We start from the raw sequence: 16376 nt of genomic DNA, 5'->3' as shown, positions 1-16376 counted from the left end.
GGGCTTTAGGGAGGTAAGATTGAAGGGAGGAATTTAAAGTTGATCACTTTCCCTTATCTGCAAAATGAGGATTAAGACTATTAGTCCCATGTGGGACAGGGACTGTGTCTGGCTTGATTACCTCCAATCTACCCCAGTGTCTGACACATAGTAAGCGCTTAACAAATGCCTTAAAAAATTAAATTTGAAAAGGTAAAATAACAACTCCTGGGCCATAACCTAGATGCCATTCAGTTCACAGCTCCCCACACAGCTCCGTGTGGTTATGCAGCCGCAGAATCACTGGAAAGATTAGCTTAAACTGGAAGATTGGAACAACATTGAAGAAGATATTTAAGTGGATTGGAAGGCCTTTGCATTGAGCTCTTCCCTCTCATGCCGTCCGGTTTCTTTAGGACCCAGTCTGGGGCCGGGCACCAGGAGAGGAGCTGAGGTTCAAATCCGGCAATAACTTGATTTTCTGGGCTCTGGCGCTCAATAAATATGATTGAATGAATGAATGAATGAATCTGGTGAGCGATAAGCTGGGTCCTGTGGGAGTCTCTGATCTGGCCTGGCCTGGCCCCTGGAACACTCTAGCTTCACTGCTTCCTCCTGGAACACCCTCCCTCTTCAAATCAGATGTGCAATGACTCTCACTGCAGCATTTATTGAAGGCACACCTCCTCCATGAGGCCTTCCCTGACTAATTGTTTCAATCACATTTATTGAACACTCACTGTGCAGAGCACCGTACTAAGCGATTCCTTTTCTCTTCTCCCACTCCTTCTGAGTTGCCCTGACTTGCTCCCTTTATTTATCTTCCTTCCCACCCACTGGCACTAATGTACATATCTGTAATTTATTTATTTCTATTAATGTCTGTCTCAAGCTCAAAGTGAGCAGGGAATGTGTCTGTTCATTATTATATTGTATTTTCCCAGGCATTTAGTATAGTCCTCTGCACACAGTAAGTGCTTAATAAATACAGCTGAATGAATGGATAAATAGATCATCTTAATGTATATGATATTAATAAAAGGGAAATAATAATAATAATTGTGGAGTTTGTTAAGCACTTATTAGGTACCAGGCACTGTACAAAACACTGGGGGGACGAAACAAGCAAATCAAGTTGGGCACAGTCCTTGTCCCATCCTTGTCCCATATGGGGCTTCCAGACTTAATCCCCATTCTACAGATGAGGTAACTGAGGCACAGAGAAGTAAAGTGACTTTCTCAAGGTCACACAGCAGACAAGTGACAGAGTCAGGATTAGAACCCAGATTCTAATATGAATACTACCCAGAAATCACACAACGCGTAAGCCATGTCCAAAGAAGATTTAATCTTGAAGATGCAGTGTCAATCAATCCATCAGTGGTATTTATCGACTGCTACATGTGCAGGGCACTTTACGAAGTGCTTGGTAGAGTCCAGTACAGCAGAGTTTGTAGCCATGTTCTCTGCTCATGAGGTGTTTACAGTCTAGAGGGAGAGATAGAAATTAAAAACAATTATAGATATTTAAATATCTACATAAGTACTATGGGCTAAGGGTGGGTTGAATATCAAATACTGAAAGGGTACAAAGCCAAGTGCGAGGGAGACGCAGGAGGGAGAGGAGGTAGGGGATATGAAGGCTCTCTCCTCTGCAATCTCTTACTTCCCCCAGCCTTCAGGACATCTCTTCTTGACCTTCTCACTGTGCCTCAATCTCGTTTATCTCACCGTCGACCCCTTGCCCACATCCTGCCTCTGGCCTGGCCTCCTCAAATCCGACAGACAGTGACTCTCCCCCGCTTCAAAGCCTTATTGAAGGCACATCTCCTCCAAGAGGCCTTCCCAGACTAAGCCCCACTTTTCTTCATCTCCCACTCCCTTCTATATCATCCTAACTTGCTCCCTTTGCTCTTCCCCTCTCCCAGCCCCACAGCATTTGTTTTGATTTTTGTCTCCTCCCCCCTTCCCCCACGCCCCCGAGAGTGTAAGCTTGTTGTGGGCAGGGAATGTCACTGTTTATTGTTGTATTGTACTTTTCCAAGTGTTTAGTACAGTGCTCTGCACACAGTAATCACTTAATAAATCTGATTGAATGAATGTCCCGGTGAAACCTGAAATTAAACATGGTCTAAACAGAACTCCTCCTATTCCCACCCAAACCCTCTCCTCCCCCTGACTTTCCCCTCACTGTAGACAGCACCACCAGCCTCCCTGACTCACAGGCTCATAACCTTGGCATTATCCTCAACTCATTGCTCTCAGTCAACCCATATATTCCATCTATCACCGAATCCTGTCAGTTCAGCCTTCACAACATTGCTAAAATCTGCCCTTTCTTCTTTATCCCAACTGCTACCGTGCTAATCCCAGCATTTATCCAATTCTGCCTTCGTTACTCCATCAGCTCTCTTGCTGACCTCATAGCCTCTCCCCAATGCAGTCCACACTCCATAATAAATCATAATCATAATAAAATAATAATGGTTTTTGTTAAGTGATAAGTACCCTGTAGACAGTTTGGGCTCTTTTCCTGTCCCTCAGGGGGCTCAAAGTCTAAGAGGGAGGGGGAAACACGTATTTCTTAACCTGCTTGGAATTATATAGTTTGCTCCTCACTGGTACCACCAGTGAGCTGTTATCATCAATAGTACTTATTGAACTCTTACTATCTACGGAGCACTGTACTAGGTGCTTGGGAGAGTATTAACCAACTGAGTTGGTAGATACACTCCCTGCTCACAGTGAATTTACAGTCAATTAATATATTGAATAATACTGAGTGCTTATTGATATTATTATATCAATAATAATATAATCTATTGACAATAATATAATAATATATTGAATATTATTGAGAGGACTGATCTAAGTACCGGAGAGAGTACAGTACAACAGAGTTGGTAGACATGCTCTCTGCCCACAGTGAGCTTTTTTTCTTTTTTTAATGGTATTTCAAGTGAGAACTTACTATATGTCAGGCACTATTCTAAGCGCCGGGGTAGGTACAAGATAATCAGCCTGGACACAGTCCCTGTCCCACATGGAGCTCACAGTCCTAATCCCCACTTTACAGATGAGGGAGCTGAGACCCAGAGAAGTGAAGTGACTTGCCCAAGGTCACATAGAAGACAAGTGGAGGAGTCGGGATTAGACCCGTGCTGTCTTCACTAGGCCATGCTGCTTCTTGAGTTTATAATCAATCGATCAATGGTATTTATCGAGTGCTTACTGGGTGCAGAGCACTGTACTAAGCACTTGGGAAAGTACAATGAAATAGAGTTGGCGGACATGTTCCCTCCCCTCAAGGAGCTCTTTGTTCTCCCCTTTGCCTTGAGGAAAGGCAAGCCCTCCCCCTCCTTCCCTTCCCTCCTCACCATCGTCCTTTCCTCCCCTTTCCACCCCTTCCTCCCAACCCCACCCTAAGGCTCAGTGGAATTGGCTGGCCACCCCCAGGAGCTGTACTCTTGTTCTGTTCAACTGCCATCTGAAGGGGTTCTATGTCCACCCTTTTAACAAGAACAGGAAAATAGGGAAAGATGCATCCTTCCCAGAAAATTAGTTGTTTAGCTCCAGACCTGTCCTATTTTTGCCCTTCCCTTTTCTGACTAACCCCCTTTTATTAGGGGGTGTTTCCAGAGCGGTAGAGGAAGTAAAGAGGAACTGCAATGTAATATAATTTGCACTGCTCAATGCAAATCAATGTTTGACATCCTGGATGGGGTATTTTTCTTATTGCTGTTAGTAAATGGTACCTATAAAGCACTTACTCTGTGCCAGCCACTGTACTAAGTTTTACAGTAGATAGAAGATAATTGGGTTGGACATAGTCCCTGTCCTCCATGGGGGCTATGTAGGAGGGAGGAGGATTTCATTCCCATTTTCCAGATGAGGTAAATAAAGCACAGAGAGATTACTCATGGACTTAGTCATGATCAGAGAAGCAGCGTGGTCTAGTGGATAGAGAAAAGGTCTGGGAGTCTAATGCCGGCTCTGCCACTTGCTTGCTGTGTGACCCTGGATAAGTCACTTCACTTCTCTGTGCCTCAGTTACCTCATTCATTCAATCATATTTATTGAGCACTTACTGTGGGCAGAGAGCTGTACTAAGTGCTTGGAAGAGTACAATATAACAATAAACAGACATATTCCCTGCCCCTAATGAATTTACAGTCTAGCGGGGGAGGTAGACGCTAATCTAAATGAATTACAGATATTTACATAAGTGCTGTGGGGTTTACAGTCTAGAGTGTGGGGGAGATAAAAAAAGGGTCATCAGAAGCAGCGTGGCTCAGTGGAAAGAGCTCGGGCTTAGGAGTCAGAGGTCATGGGTTCGAATCCCAGCTCTGCCACTTGTCAGCTTTGTGACTGTGGGCAAGTCACACTTCTCTGGGCCTCAGTTACCTCATCTGTAAAATGGGGATGAAGACTGTGAGCCTCACGAGGGACAACCTGATTACCCTGTATCTACCCCAGCGTTTAGAACAGTGCTCTGCACATAGTAAGTGCTTAACAAATACCAAAATTATTATCATTAGAGGAGGAGACACATAGGAGGGAAAGCAGGTATTGAGCACTTAGTAGAGTGCTCTGCACACAGTAAGCGTTCAATAAATACGATTGGATGAATTTAATATCTATTTCACAGAAGCAGCATCTGTAAATTGGGGATTAAGACTGTGAGCTCCAGGTGGGACATCTACTGTACCCAACCTGATTAGCTTGTATCTACCCCAGCTCTTAGTATAGTGCCTGACACATAGTAAGCACTTAACAAATATCACAGGAAAAGAAAAAATGGCTCACCCAGCAGGCAAGTGGAAGATTCAGAATTAGAAGCCAGGTCCTCCGACTCCCAGGCCTAGGTTCTTTCCATTATGCCACGCTGTTTTCCAAAGAATCTATAAGACTCTGAGCCCCACGTGGGACAGGGAGTGTGTCCAACCTGATTAGCTCCTATCCATCCCAGTGCTCAAAACAGTGCTTGACACAGAGTAAGCACTTAACAGATCCCATCATCATCATCATCTCAGTTAACACTTTTTATAACTCCACCTATTGATGAAAGATACTTTCCAAAAGAAAATCGCTTGTCAGAGCAGGAGCTGCTACATATGTAGAACAAACACATGGCCCAAGAGATTGAAGAGGCAGGTATTGCATAATCTTATTTCCACCTTGCTCCCCGGGACTTAGTCGATCTTTGCCCTGACCCTTCTTGGTGTCAGACTTCAAAGATTTCCGTTCACCTCCCTGAAGAGGAGGTTCCGGAAAATGAGCCAAGGTTTCAGTTTTGTTGGGATGGTGACGAATTGCTGCTGACTGCCGTCCTATGGCCAGAGATGGTCAGCAGGACTCTTGAAAGATCCACTTACACCCAGTGAGATGGTGGTGGCTGAAGTGAGTTTTTTAATGGTACTTGTTAAGTGCCCCACTCAGGGTCGCACCTGGAGAGTTTCCAGTACTCTACCAGTCTCACCTATGGGAGGGAGAATCAAGCAGCGGCCTACCCATTCCATTCCTAGCTTGGGCAGTGGCTAGTGAGTGGAAGGTAATCTGCTACAAGTCAAAACTCACCTGTGCTGGGCAGCAGTGTAATGGGAGAGAGTCGAGGGCGGAGATTTGAGTTAACTGCACATGGAAGGAGGCAATGGTAAACCACTTCCAGATTTTTACCAAGAAAACTCTATGGATACACTACCAGAACGATTGCAGATGGAGAGCGGTGAGGTCTGGGAGAGATGTGTCCATGGCGTCACTATGGGTTAGAAATGACTTCACGGCATAACAGGACACGTTAAGTTATTACTTTGTGCCAAGCACTGTACAAAATGTAGATAAAATAAAATCAAGTTGGACTCAGCCTCCGTCCCACATGAGCTGTACAATCTAAGTAGGGGGTATCATGGAGAGAATTCGCTCCCTTCATTCTACTGAAACTGCCCTCTCAAAGGTCACCAGTGATCTCCTTCTTGCCAGATCCCACCATCTCTACTCCATCCTTATCCTCCTCGACCTCTCTGAGGGCTTCGACACTGTGGACCACCCTCTTCTCTTGAAAACATTATCCAAACTTGGCTTCGCTGATGTTGTCCTCTCCTGGTTCTCCTAATTCTCTGGCTGCTCATTCTCTGTCTATTTTGCGGGTTCCTCCTCTGCCTCCCACCCCCTAACTGAAGGGACCGCTCCAGGTTCAGTTCTAGGGCCTCTTCTATTCTCCATCTACATCCACTCCCTTGGAGAACTGATTCTCTCCCATGGTTATACCACCTCTATAATAATAATAATAATTGTGGCATTTGTTAAGCGCTTAACTATGTGCTAGGCACTGTACTAAGCGCTGTGGTGGATACAAGCAAATCGGGTTGGACTTATTCCCTGTCCCACGTGGAGCTCACAGTTTCAGCCCCCATTTTACAGATGAGGTAACTGAGGCCCAGAGAAGTGAAGTGACTTGCCCAAGGTCACACAGCAGACAAGTGGTGGAGCTGGAATGAGAACCCATGACAATTCTGACTCCCAGGCCCGTGCTCTATCCACTACGCCATGCTGCTTCACATGTTGCTTCTGCTCTATGCAGATGGTAGCCAAATCTACATCTCCAGCACCGGTCTCTCTCCCTTTCTGCAGTATCGCATTTCCTCCTGTCATCAAGTCAGTGCTACTTGGATGTCCTCCCTTCACCTCAAGCTTAACATGTTCAAAATAGAACTCCTTATCTTCCTACTCAAACCATATCCTCCCCTTGACTTTCCCATCACTGTAGACAGAACCACCATCCTTCTTATCTCACAAGCTTGTAATACTGGCATGATCCTTAACTCATCTCTCTTATTCAATCCATATAATCTACCACTAAATCCTGTAGGTATGAACATTCACACTGCTAAAATCCTCCTTTTCCTCTCCATCCAAACTGCTACTACACTGATCCAAGCATTTATCCTATCCCGCTTTGATTACTACATCAGCCTCCTTGCTGACCTCCCTGCCTCCTGTTTCTGCCCACTTCAGTCCATACGTCACTCTTCTGACTGGATCATTTTTCTACAAAACCATTCAGTTCATTCATTCATTCATTCATTCAATCAATCAATTGTATTTATTGAGCACTTACTGTGTGCAGAGCACTGCACTTAATGCTTGGACATACAACAATAAACACATTCCCTGCTCACAACAAACTTAGAGTCTAGAAGGGGAGAGACAGACATTAATATAAATAAATTATTTAGAGATATGTACATAAATGCTGTGGGGCTGGGAGTGGGGGAGAATAAAGGGAGCGAATCAGGGCAATGCAGAAGGGAGTGGGAGAAAAGGAAAGGGGGGCTTATCCTGAGAAGCCCTCTTGGAGGAAATGTGCCTTCATTAAGACTTTGAAGGGGGGAGAGTAATTGTCTGTCGGATTTGAGGAGGGAGGGTGTTCCAGGCCAGAGGCAGGACATGGTCAAGGGGTTGGTGGTGAGATAGGTGAGACTGAGGCACAGTGAGAAGGTTAGCATTAGAGGAACAAAGTTTGAAGGTTGGTTATATAGTAGGAGAGTAGCAATGCGAGGTAGGAGGGGAAAAGGTGATCTGGTACTTTAAGGCCAATGGTGAGGAGGTTTTGTTTGATGCGGAGGTAGATGGGCAACCACTGGAGTTTTTTGAGGAGTAGGGTGACATGTCTTGAACATTTCTGTAGAAAAATGATCTAGTCAGCAGAGTGAAGTATGGACTGGAGTGGGGAGGGGCAGGAGGCCGAGAGGTCAGCGAGGAGGCTGAGGGATAGGACGAGGTGACCGTATTAACATGGCAGCAGTCCATGTTTCCCCATTCCTCAAGAACCTCCCACAGTTGTCCGTCCACTCCGCATCATGCAGAAACTCCCTACCATAGGCTTTTAAAGCACTCAGTCACCTTGCCCCTCCTAATTCTACCTCTTGTATTTCCTACTACAACCTAGTCCACACACTCTACTCCCCTAATGCCAACCTACTCACCATACTTCCATCTTGCCTATCTCACTGCCGAGTTTTGCCTACATCCTACCTCTGACCTGGAACGCTCTTCCTCTCTTTGGCCAACAGATGATCACTCTCCCTACCTTCAAAGCTTTATTAAAAGCAAGTCCCCTTCGAGAGGCCTTCCCCTACTAAGCCCTCATTTTACTCTTCTCCCACAACCTTCCATGTTATCCCTGGTACTAGGGTTTGCACTCTTTATTCACCACTCCCTCCTATAGCACTTAAATTCATATCTGTAATTTAATTATGTTCATGTTTGTCTTCCCCTCCCCTCTAGACTGTTGTGGGCAGAGAACACATCTACCAATTCTGTTATATTGTAATTTCCCAAGTGCTCCTAGTACAATGCTCTGCACACAGGAAGCACTCAATAAATATTGTTTATTAAGATGAAATTCCCATTTTACAGATGAGATAACTGAGACTTAGAGAAGTTAAGTGACTTGACCAAGATCAAACAGCAGATAAGTGACATAGGATTAGAACCTAGATCCTGTGACTCCCAGGCCTGTGCAAGAGGGTAAAAAAGTAGTAGAAGGGGCCCAGTCTTCAGTGCATGCCTGTGTTTTTTTGTTTGCTTTTTTCTGATGGCATCTATTAAGCGCTTCCTAAATGCCAGGCATCGTACTGAGCACCAGGGTAGGTCCAAGTTACTCAGGTTGGACACAATCCCTGTCTCATATATGACTCGCAGTCTCAATCCCCATTTTACAGATGCAGTAACTAAGGCCCAGAGAAGTGAAGTGACTTGTCCAAGTTTCCACAGCAGACAAGTGGCGGAGCGGAATTAGAACCCAGGTCCTTCTGACTTCCAGGACCTGGCTCTCCCGTCGTTGGGTAGGGATTGTCTCTATCTGTTTTTAAAATGTACTTTCCAGGCACTTAGTACAGTGCTCTGCACACAGTAAATGCTCAAGAAATACGATTGAATGAATGAATGAATGAATGAATGAATGAATGAATGAATGAATGAATGAATACGCCACACTGCTTCTCTACAAGCAGGAACATGATTGCAGCTCTATGCCTCTATTCCCTCATCTATAAAATGGAGATTAAGACTGTGAGCCCTATATGGGACAGGGACTGTGTCCAACCTGATTATCTTGTATCTACCCCGGTGCTCAGTACAGTGCCTGGCATATACTAAGTGCTTAATACAGACCATCAGAAAAAAACAAACAAAAAAAACACAGGGGTTCACTGAAGACTGGGCCCCTTCTGCTACTTTTTTACCCTTCTGCACAGGCCTGGGAGTCACAGGATTTGGGTTCTAATCCTAGCTATGTCACTTATCTGCTCTTTGATCTTGGTCAAGTCACTTAAATTCTCTGAGTCTCAGTAAGCACTTAACAAATACCATTTTTTTTTAAAGGGGGTGAAGGGAGCTGGTTTGTAGCACTCTGAATAATAAGAGGAGAGGGAGGGCCAACCATGTGACCTTAAACTGGGTTAGATAACACCAGCTGCCTCCAGCCAGAAAGCTGCTATTGTGAAGCAGGTGTATACTGGATACACCCCCTGGGGTGTATGGTGCCACTGCACAATAGCAGCTAGAGAATGGGCCTGGGAGTCAGAAGGTCATGGGTTCTAATCCCCACTCCACCACTTGTTTGCTGTGTGACCTTGAGCAAGTCGCTTCACTTCTCTGGGCCTCAGTTCCCTCATCTGTAAAATGAGGGGATTGAGACTGTGAGCCCCAAAGGGGAAAGGGACTGTGCCAACCCAATTTGCTTGTATCTACCCCAGCACGTAGTATAGTCCCTGGCACACAGTAAGTGCTTAACAAATAATAATAATAAATAATAATGCAGCGTGGCTCAGTGGAAAGAGCACGGGCTTTGGAGTCAGGGCTCATGAGTTCGAATCCCAGCTCTGCCACTTGTCGGCTGTGTGACTGTGGGCAAGTCACTTAACTTCTCTGTGCCTCAATTCCCTCATCTGTAAAATGGGGATTAAGACTGTGAGCCCCATGTGGGACAACCTGATTCCCCTATGTCTACCCCAGCGCTTAGAACAGTGCTCGGCACATAGTAAGCACTTAACAAATACCAACATTATTATTATTATTATTATTAATGGGATTTGTTAAGTGCTTACTATGTGCCAATCACTGTTCTAAACTCTGGGGGGGGGGTGGTACAAGGTAATGAGGTTGTCCCACATGGGGCTCCCAGTCTTGATCCCCAGATGAGGTAACTGAGGCACCGAGAAGTTAAGTGACTCACCCAAAGTCACACAACTGACAAGTGACGCAGCTGGGATTAGAACCTATGACTTCTGACTCCCAAGCCTGTGCTCTTTCCACTGAGCCACGCTGTTTCTATAATTATTTTCACAATTATGGTCATCATTATTATTACTCCTCTTCTTCCTCCTCCATCCTCCTCCTCCCCTCTTCCTCCTTGCATCCTTTTTTGTGCAAAACCTAGGGAACTCTAATTCGTTTTATCACCGCCTGGTTTTCCCCTCTACCTTAGGAAAGGGGTAAGGCTCCTTTTTCTTTTCTTCCAACTACAATATCCTCTTTTTAAAATGATTGTATTTGTATTTTAGATTAAAAGCAAGATTGTTTTCTGCTGTGAATGCAAAACAATTAAAAGGAAACCCTTTGAACTCCTTTAATGGCTTTTTTGGCTCTCGAAAATGGAGAATGGATTAGCATACGAGTGAGATGACTCAGGAGAACACGATTTTACAAGGGGCTCCTGTCTTCCTTCATCGTTTCGACTTGCACACCCTCCAAACCCAAAATATGAGCTTAAAATCTAATTACATCTCTCTCCATCCACCAAGATCAGACACAGCAACGCATGCTATTCCTGTGAAGTAGTCACTGGCTGCTCAAAGTCTAGGCGCTGTTCAGAAGGGAAATGCATTTCCGCATTTTCGGGGCGTCTTGGAAATGAGCTGTTAACACATTTGTCCCCACACCCAAAATTTGTGAAGTTACTTTGCATCTTAATCATCGGCTATTGAAAGGACATCACGGATTTATGTAAAGCCTTTCATATACAGATGTTACCCCCTCACTGAGTAGCAGTGCAGCCGGCCTAGTGGCTAGAGCACGGGCCTGGAAGTCAGAAGGACCTGGGTTCTAATCCAGATCCCCGCTTGTCTGCTGTGTGACCTTGGACAAGTCGCTCAACTTCTCTGTGCCTCAGTTCCCTCATCTGTAAAATGGGGATGAAGACGGTGAGGCCTATGTGGGACAGGGACTATGACCAAACCGATTAGCTTGTATCTACCCAAAAACTTAATACAGTGCTTGGCACAGAGTAAGCGCTTAACAAATACCACAATTATATTATTCTCTTTATTAGGTAGTATGTAATGAAGACACTGTACCACCTCTTCTTTTCTCCTCTCCTTTAACTCTGCTCTGCTCTGACTCCTGTGCCACCCACCTCTCCTTCTTATCCACAGGGCCCAGTTCTCCCAATTAATTCCTGGAGATCCTGCTTGGAGCCAGTCAGATTGTTTCTGATGCTCTCCCTCTTTCTACCCAACAGATAATTACTGTCCCGCCTTCAAAGCCTTATTGAAGGCATATTTCCTCCAAGAGGCCTTCCTCCACTAAACCCTCATTTCCTCTTCTCCCACTCCCTTCTGCATCACTCTTGCATTTGGATTTACACCCTTTATTTACCCGTCCCTCAGCCTCAGAGCATTTATGTAGATATCTGTAACCTATTTATGTATATTATTGTCTGCCTCCCCCTCTAGACTGTAAACCTTTTATGGGCAAGGAGAGTATCTTACCAACTCTGTGTCACTGAGCTCTCCCAAGTGCTTAGTAGACTGCTCTGCATACAGTTCTAGTAATAATAATAATAATAATAATTGTGGTTTTTGTTAAGCATTTACTACGTGCCAGGCATTGCCCTTATCACTGTGGTGAATACAAGCAAGTTGGGTTGAACACAGTCCCTGTCCCACATGGGGCTCACAGTCTTAATCCCCATTTTACAGATGAGGTAACTGAGGCACAGGGAAGTTGAGGTGACTTGCCCAAGGTCACCCAGCAGACAAGTGGCAGAGCCCAGATTAGAACCCAAGTCCTTCTGACTCCCAGGCCCGTGCTATATCTACTAGGCTGTGCTGCTCAATAATTATGATTGATCGACTGATCTGAAACGGAGAAGAGAACTCTTCCTTTCAGCTCTCCATGCCCAGGTGTGATCCATTTAAGGGAATCTGGGTCAGAGAGAGAAATGTGAATTTGGACCACTGCATCCAAAATAAATGTTCTTCAGTTTTTTCAGAAGGCTCTTCCTTTCTTTATCCAACTGCACGATGACAAATAGACACTGTGCCAAAATTCATACATCAAACTTGACTGAATAGATCAGTCTTGATTCATGCTATAGAAGACTACAACTGGCCATTACGTGCCGGCAAATTCTTGTCATGGAGAAAGACTGCATCTCTCCAGAACATATGTTTATTAACTGTCCTTTCAAATCGTAGTTATACAATTGCCAGGAGGAACTCTCAATAACGGTAAACTGATCAGGGCCAACTCTAATCATTTGAGATCAGAACAATCTCTAGCTGGAGAAATAGGAGGATATCCCAAAGGTACATTTAAAAACAGTATTTCTCCTTTACTATAGCTAAGTGTAACTTCATAATGCTAAGACAAAGTAAAGTTGGTATAAATAAAAAGCTGAAAGTTGTCAGGACAGCTTAAAATCAGAAAAAAAACACAAAAAACCCTGCTATCAGTCTGACTACACTTATAAAATGTAGAAGCTTCCCAGTGTGGCAGGATTAAATGGGGAACGTGCAAGGAGTCCTAATTTCAGAAGCTCCCAAATCTGCCTAGGAACTTGGCACCCTTACACTAAACAAAATAAATGGAGCAAATATTTTAGCCAGTGTGCTCTGCTTTGAGAAGATTCTATAGTGGCCTTCTTAAGGTACCAAAGGCAGGTCAAAACTGGAAATTTCAGGACCTTCCTGACCTCCACTTAGGGAGATGCATGCCATATGGGCCTGGGAGTCAGAGCAACCTGGGTTCTCATCCCGGCTCCACCACTTGTCTGCTGTGTGACCTTGGGCAAGTCAGTTCACTTCCTCTGAGCCTCAGCGACCTCATCTGGAAAATGAGGATTAAGACTGTGAGCCCTAAAATAATGATGGTATTTGTTAAGTGCTTACTATGTGCCAAGCACTGTTATAGATACAAGGTAATCAGGTTGTCCCAAGTGGGGCTCACAGTCTCAATCCCCATTTTACAGATGAGGTAACTGAAGCACAAAGAAGTTAAGTGATTTGCCCAAGGTCACACAGCAGACAAGTGGCAGAGCAGGGATTAGAACCCATGTTCTCTGACTCCCAAATCCGTGATATTTCCACTAAGCATGCTGCTTCCCTGTGTGGGACATTGGGCTGTATTTCTTCAATAGTATTTACTGAGTGCTTACTATGTGCAGAGCACTGTACTAATTGCTTGGAATGTACAAATCGGCAACAGATAGAGACCAGTCCCTGCCCATTGACGGGCTTACAGTCTGTATTTAACCCAATTTTCTCATTTCTACTCCAGTGCTTAGTACACTGCCTGGCATACAATAAGCACTTAACAAATACCATAAAACAAAAACAAAACCATGGGCCCAGAGCTGGAGGGTGGATAAAAGCCAGGGCCTAGTGGTTTCAAAGAGGTCATAACTAATATGTCAGCTTACCTGGAGGCCAGTACAGTTGCTGCTGTTACATCATGGACTGAAGTGGTGGTCTTGTCCAAAGGTGATCTGAAGCATCACGGGCTTTATCTCTGCAAAGGGGAGGGGAGAAAAGAGGCCGGGGGGGGGGGGGGGGGGGGGGGGTGTCTTCTGGATGCCAGAGGTCATGGCAGAAGAACCGAATGTGTCCCATCCTTTTCCAAGTTTTCCCCTTCTCCCCTCTCATCTTTCCTCTCTTCTTTTTGTCTTTTTATTTCCATTCCTCTTTCTTCAATCAGTCAAGCAATCAGTTGTGTTTATGAATGCTGACTGTGTGCAAAACACTATACTAAGCTCCTGGTAGCATGTAGTACAATGCAGTACAATAATATACTAAAGATATTCTTCCTCTTTCATTTCTTTCCTTTACCCCATTCCCCAAAGTCCTCTTCCTTCCCCTCTTCCTTCTTTCTTTCCACCTCTTCATCCCCCTTTCCTCTCTCCTCCAGTTTACCTCTTTTTCCCATTTTCTTCCCCCAACCATCTCCTCCTTTTTCCTCTTCCCCTTTTCATCTCTCACCCTCCTGTCCTCTTCCCTTTCTGCAACTTCAGCTCCGCACTATCCTCCAGGGCTTAGAACAGCGTTCTGCCCAGTCAGAGCTTAATAACTACTCTCATTATTTCTTCTACCCCTTCTCTCCCCCAGGCCGTTCTGTCGGAAAGTGACCAGGTTTCTGTTCACCACCGTCATAGTAAGCTCATTCCTGATCACCCCTCGCTAAGACACGAAGGTCATTCTAAGTCTGAAGGGAAAAGGAGGAATGAAGCCAAGTTGTAAACATCATGCCTGAGGGGGCCAGTGTACTTTTTAAAACAGCTGAGGCTCAGAAGGAAATTTCTGGGACGGATTGGTCTTGCAAAATCGCAAAAATAGTCAGCACATTGAACGTAAGCGGGAGCCCAATCCTGCTCTGATTTCCCAGCAGGCAACGGTCTGCACACACCATTTGGTCTTGGTTACCGACCAGACTGAAACAGGACCCACTTACACAGTGGAACCTACCCAGCTCCTCATCATTGATGGCATTTTTTGAGCGTTTCCTGTGTGTGAAACAATGTGTGTGTTACAATGCAACATAGTTGGTAAACTTGCTCTTTGCCCATAAGAGACAATAGTGGAATGGCCCCATCAGCTTTTGAGATATCTAGTCTAGCATGCAAATTGAGTTTTTTAAATGGTATTTGTTGAGTGCTTACTATGTGCCAGGCACTGTACTCAGCTCTGGGGTAGATACAGGATAATAGGCTCAGACACAGTCCCTGTCCCACATGGGGTTTACAGTCTTAATCCCCATTTTACAGAAGAGGGAACTGAGGCACAGAGAAGTGAAGTGTCCGAGGTGACGCGGAAGCAAAGTGGCGTGGCGGAGAGGAGTTAGAACCCAGGTCCTTCTGACTCCCAGGTCCATACTCTGTCCACTAAGCCATGCTGTTTCCCTAATGAGTTCTGGTGGTCAAAGGGTAATGTAAGATCTGATGAGAAAAGAGGAGAAGGATGCCGGTTCCCAGGTAAACTAAATTAAGACAAACAAGACATGATTTATAAATCAGTCAATCATATTTAGTAAGCACTTCCTGGATACAGAGCGCTGTACTAAGCACTTGGGAGAATACAGTGGTAAGCACTTGGGAGAATACAGTGTAACAGAGTTGGTAGACACATTTCCTGCCCACAGTGAGTTTACTGTCTAGAGAGAGCTACAGCTCCTTTCTTTACAGAAATGGCCACTAACAGGGCTCAAGTTCTAGTCTTCTCCTGACTATTATCAGCCTCCTCACTGGACACTTCATTTCAAGACTCTCCTCTCTTCAAAAACCTCAAGTGCCAATCCATTTCCCTCTACATTAAGTAGAATCCCCTGAACATTGGCTTCTAAGCTCTCTTCTTTTTGTTTTCTTTCCTTGCAGGATACTTCTCAACCTGCCTTTTTTGCTCCTTCAATCGACCCTTCTTATTGTGCCTCACTTTGGCTTCACCTTCCTCTGATTCCTTTTTCTTTTGTTCCCCCTGCTGGGAATCTACCTGCCGCCTGCCCCCCCCCCCCTTTTTTTTTTTAATAGCATTTTTAAGTGCTTACTATGTACCCGTCACTGAACTAAGCCCCGGGGTAGATACAAGATTGTCAGGTTGGACACAGTTCCCTTCCCACATGGGGCTCACAGTTTTAATCCCAGTTTTATAGATGAGACAACCGAGGCACAGAGAAGTGCAGGACTTGCCCAAGATCACATTTCCAGATTAGAACACAGGTCCTTCTGACTCCAAGATCCCTGCTGTATCCACTAGGCCCTGCCCAAATCTACCAGACCACAGGACTCCCCATCTTTAAAGCTCCCCTGAATGTGAGCTCGTGGGCAGGAATCTGTCCATCTGTTATTATATTGTACTCTCCCAAGCACTTAGTACAGTGTTTTGTATCCAATAAGCGCTCAAGGAATATGATTGAATCCATGAATGAAGTCATACTTCCTCTAGGAAGCGTGCCTCTGTGGCCTAGTGGAGAGAACACAGGCCTGAGGGTCAGAGGGACCTGGGGTCTAATTCCGGCTCTGCCACTTGTCTGCTACGTGACCTTGGGCAAGTCACTTCACTTTTCTGGGCCTCAGTTACCGCATCTGTAAAATGGGAGTGAAGACTGTGAGCCCCATGTGGGACAGG

General features: G+C 45.1%; 1 long non-coding RNA gene and 1 other non-coding gene across 2 annotated transcripts; one reads left to right on the top strand and one right to left on the bottom strand.

Annotated features, from left to right (window-relative positions):
* Positions 1–1431: 1431 nt before the first annotated feature.
* LOC114814509 lies at positions 1432–14390 on the bottom strand. Its single transcript, XR_003762301.2, has 3 exons — positions 14238–14390; positions 13682–13770; positions 1432–1467 (listed from the first exon to the last, which is right to left on the bottom strand). It is a non-coding gene; the product is annotated as an uncharacterized LOC114814509 (long non-coding RNA).
* On the top strand, positions 5409–5546 carry LOC114814854. The gene has a single exon (XR_003762650.1). It is a non-coding gene; the product is annotated as a small nucleolar RNA SNORA7 (small nucleolar RNA).
* Positions 14391–16376: the final 1986 nt, after the last annotated feature.

The sequence above is a fragment of the Ornithorhynchus anatinus genome, chromosome 10 (genome assembly GCF_004115215.2).
Source record: "Ornithorhynchus anatinus isolate Pmale09 chromosome 10, mOrnAna1.pri.v4, whole genome shotgun sequence".
NCBI classification, from domain to species: Eukaryota; Metazoa; Chordata; class Mammalia; order Monotremata; family Ornithorhynchidae; genus Ornithorhynchus; species Ornithorhynchus anatinus.
Note: the sequence above shows the minus strand (reverse complement) of the source record. Positions and strands in the feature narration are given on the sequence as shown.